The sequence below is a fragment of the Antechinus flavipes genome, chromosome 4 (genome assembly GCF_016432865.1).
Source record: "Antechinus flavipes isolate AdamAnt ecotype Samford, QLD, Australia chromosome 4, AdamAnt_v2, whole genome shotgun sequence".
NCBI classification, from domain to species: domain Eukaryota; kingdom Metazoa; phylum Chordata; class Mammalia; order Dasyuromorphia; family Dasyuridae; genus Antechinus; species Antechinus flavipes.
Genome location: NC_067401.1, coordinates 404,649,176 through 404,654,267, shown reverse-complemented (window position 1 = coordinate 404,654,267; position 5,092 = coordinate 404,649,176).

The window sequence follows — 5,092 nt, the reverse complement described above, 5'->3', positions numbered from 1 at the left end:
GCACAGCACTCACCCTGAAAAACAAGGTTTTCTGAATGGGTGGCAGTGGCAGGATTTTAAGTTCCTCTAAACCCACAAGTTCCATGGATGACTTGGAAGATTGCCTAGAAAGTTTGGTGAGGATAGTTCCCCAAAAACCAGGAGCTGGCTTTGGGAGCCACTGAATGCACTATAACTATAGTAGCAATAGCAGCAGCTGCTGCAGCTGCAACAGTGGTGATTCTGGTGGTCTCAGCCCACAAGTAAGGGCCACACAAACAGCTTTATATAAAGAGATTGCAGGGCTTTTTGATGACAATGAGGCACTGTTCTGCTGGTCATACTCAGATCATAACAGTAAAAAAGATCATGATCATAGAAAGCTACGATGGCAGCAAGGAAGATCAAAAAACAGATGATTTAAACTCAGAAGATGATAACAAAGTTAAACTTCCTAAAATCAAGTAAACAAAGAGAAGAAAATAGGAAAATAATTGGGAGTGATGCAAAATGAAATATAAAAAAATAAATTTCTATTCATCTTTTGTGCTTGCATTCTACTATTTTGATGCTAGTGAAACATGTAGACTTCTGAATTCAGAAGTCTCTTCTGTCTCCTTCCCTTTACTTTACACCCCTGATAGTCCAACATGCAGTTTTCTAAGAAAGAAATCCAAAATATAAATAACAATATTTTATAAGTTCAAAATTAATAAAAATTAGAGAATTACACACTGAATTTCCACTCACATATATAAAATTTGCAAAGTTGTAAAAAAAAAAAGGAACATTATAAATGTTGAAAAGGAAAGAAAAAACACACATATTAATATATTATTAATGGAGCTGTGGTATTGGTCTATCCCTTCTGGCAAAATATTTGACATTGTCCTGATCATTGTAGAATTGTTCATGACATTTTACAGTGATAAAAATAATAGGTCTATGGTCCAAAGAGATAAAAGAAATAATAATTTTAAAAAATCGGTTATGTTCAAAATTGTTTATACCTTTCTTTATTGTGATGTAAAGTGTAATGGGCTGAGGCTTGAGTTGATGCACTGAGGTCCCAAGCACATGAGGCTAAATAGTAATTGGACCATACTCTATTAATATATAAGCTTGGAGAAAGAATGGCCCCACTCACTCTTTGTGCAAGTCCTGATGTGTTGTATAGGAAATGACGATTTTGGTGGGTGAAGGCAGGGGAGTGGAAAAGGAAGGGGAAGGAGAGACTGCTTGCATTTGCCATTGCTACAATTTTCTCAGCTCAGATCTCCCTCTGTTAGCTCGCTTCCTGTCGCAGCTGCCCATATTGCTATCGCAATCTTTTTTGCCCATATTGCTATCACAATCCTTATTCATCTCTTCACTTCAATAAAGATTGAAGATTTTTCCCTTAACCTGAATTTCTGACTCCGGCTGATTTTAAATACGCCGTCATTACAGTAAAGGAACTAGACTACAAGCTGTCCTCCTCATTTTGTGGATGAATCTCAGAGGTCAAATAAGTTTTTCAGTCACATAATATAAAGTGTTCGAAAGATAAGTGCAACAACAGTATCAAGTTCAAAATGAAATAAGGAGTTGATTGATAGTTTGTTCTATTTCTTTTTCTGAGATGGGACTGTTTAGGATATTTACTTCTTCCTCTGTTAGTTTGGGCAAGCTATATTTTTGGAGGTATTTTTCTATTTCATTTAAGTTGTCGAATTTATTGGCATAAAGTTGGGCAAAGTAACTCCTAATTATTGCTCTAATTTCCTCTTCGTTAGTGGCGAGTTCTCCCTTTTCATTTTTAAGACTAACAATTTGATTTTCCTCTTTCCTTTTTTTAATCAGATTTACTAAGGGTTTGTCTATTTTGTTGGTTTTTTCATAGAACCAACTCTTAGTTTTATTAATCAATTCAAGAGTTTTTTTACTTTCAATTTTATTGATCTCTCCTTTTATTTTTAGAATTTCAAGTTTAGTGTTTGACTGGGGGGTTTTAATTTGTTCCTTTTCTAGCATTTTTAATTGCAAACCCAATTCATTGATCTTCTCTTTCTCTATTTTATACAAATAGGCCTCTAGAGATATGAAATTTCCCCTTATTACCGCTTTGGCTGCATCCCATACATTTTGGTATGATGTCTCATTATTATCGTTTTCTTGGGTGAAGTTATTAATTAAATCATAATTAATGATTTCACCCAATCATTCTTTAGTATGAGATTATTTAGTTTCCAATTATTTTTTGGTTTACTTCCCCCTGGTTTTTTGTTGAATGTAATTTTCATTGCATCGTGGTCTGAAAAGGATGCATTTACTATTTCTGTAAATAAAGGAACTAGACTACAAGCTGTCCTCCTCATTTTGTGGATGAATCTCAGAGGTCAAATAAGTTTTTCAGTCACATAATATAAAGTGTTTGAAAGATAAGTGCAACAACAGTATCAAGTTCAAAATGAAATAAGGACCACTAAATTTTATATAATGATCTTTGTAGACTTCATATTACCTTAGAAAATTACATGTCAATATCATTCTTATTTCATTTAATTAATTGATTAATTAATTGAATGCTTTCCAATTGTATTAAACATATAATTGGAAAGCATTCAATTAAAAAGCATTCAACTAATCAATTAAATCTACTTAAGCAGTATTTGAATCATCTGTTCTATGGTCTTAGTGATATAAATGTTCTCCAAAGTGATGTAGATGCCAATGTTTCTATGCCTGCCCATACTGTAAAACTATCATGGATATCATGATGTAAATTTACCATTGGAGGCCATACATAATTTGGAGTTTTTCTGTGCTATCTTTTGCTATTGTGAATATACTGATGGAGTATAGAGGGTACCCATTGGTTATCTTTGAATTTTGTCCTATAACAAAATCTTTTCTTTCCATTTATATATTTCTTTGGTGAAACTTTTTAAAACCTTTATGCTTTTTAATGCTTTTGCTCTTCTTCATTAGAATTTTCTCATGCCCACCATATATCTCTCCCTTGTCCTTTGAATGCTTGATTTCAGTTCTCCAAAGATTGCAGTAATGATGTTGAAAAAATAATAAACTAATTGTACCATAATTAACTTTTACATTTATCAAGCTAAAAATTCGCATGAATAATAGAAATGCTTCATTGATAAAATAAATATTAGCCACCTGTTTTGAACAAATGAAAAATTAGGCAAAGAACAAACAGCTACAAAGACAAATAAAACACTACCTATATCCAAAAATAATTTTCATTTCTATAAAGAAATAGATGTAATTATATTCCTGTGATATCATGAAGAATTGGAAGCATGCATGGTGTCAAAGATAGAATATAAAAGATAAAAAAAAATTGTCCAGATAATTGCTTTTTATGATGCAATATTCCAGATAAGTAGGAAAATGTATAATACTCCTGGCATGTTCTTTTTTCATTCAGATCTTTTAGCATTTTGTTAGTAGACAGTCTTAGATGCAAGATAAAACTTAGTAAGTTCTTTGAAGCTTTCATTTTCATTTTTATGAGTGCTAAATTTCTGATTAAATGAAAGGTTATATTTGATTCACACACAATTCATGACATATGTGCTATTGGAACTTCAAATGAGAAATAATATGTCCTTTTCTGCTTGCTTTTATACTATGCAGAATTTCTTTTTGTCCTGTAAGCTGCAAACATTCTCTTACACGACAGATGGATATAATGATATCCATGTCTATTCTTATCTCTTAGTGAAATGTCAGTGGTCTGAGTTTCCCCCACTAAGGACTATCTGTCTAATGGATCTAGGACTATGAGCTATCCTATTTTTGATGACATTTTATTTTTGACTGTTCTGTTTTAAATCTACTTTGAAATAATTAATTTTCTTTAGAAACTCAGTTAAAACAATTATTTTATTACCTTGTTATACTCATAAGCTTTTGTAAGAATTCATTTATTCCTTTAGGGAAATATCAATTTATATAACATATTCTAAACATTTAATTTTAACAATGACATTAATTTGTACAAATGTTTTATATATATATATATAATTTAATCCTTAATGCATTATATGTTTCTATGGGTCTTTATGTGTGCAGGTATAGGACTATGTATATAGTATAAAGCTCATTTAAGTAGATCTAGAAACTAACCTCTTTCATACATTTCTAAATTTAATCAATGCTAAATCTAAATTTTTAAATATGTCTAATTCTCCATTTGTCATCTGAATATTTTCCAGCAATGTTTCTTTCACTGTGATTGATTGGAATCAGCCAATCTCTAATCTAGTAAGACAGTATCTACACTGCAAATCATTAGGGATAAGTTTGATCAAAGGCGAACAAAGGTAATTTTCTTCTAACTAAATTAAATAAAGACATCCAGCCTTCATCCCTTGTTTTGATAACAATAAATTCAAAACTAATTCTATTAGTTTCATGGAACCAAGCTCCTTCTCTGTAAATGGTTTAAATGGGACCATGAAAGTCAAAGTAGGATACTTTCATGACATTATTTCTTAATCTCTAAACACATTTGAGGCCTCAATGTTATATGTTACCAGAATATATATTATGTATTTTAAAGGTGCTTCTAATATGGAATTATTTCATTTTGTTTTCCTAGCTCTTTTATTCTTTTATTTTATTAATGAGTTTAAATTTATTCATATTTATTCTCATACATAATAAACTGGTATTTTTCCTCCATATGATTCTTTTGTCTTAGATCATACTTGAACCTTGAAATTCTAACTCCTCCCATGGATTCCCTCCTTTGCCTTATACTAAGTAATGTTACTTGATTTTAACTTTTTTAAACTTTCTCAATTATCTTGTCTTTTATCTCTTACTATTCCTTTCTTATTCTAGGCTATGTGTCTGTATACTTGCATGAATACTTAGAAATATATATAGATACACATATAAGTATGTGTATATGCATATAAACACATCTGTATATGTATATACATTTACATATGCACACATGTATGTATATGTATTTAGTGAGGCAATTGGGGTTAGGTGACTTCTCCAGGGTCACAGAGAAAGTAAAAATCAAGTGCCTGAATCTGGATTTGAACTTAGGTCCTCCTTACTCCAAGCCTGATGCTCTATTCACTGTACCATCTAG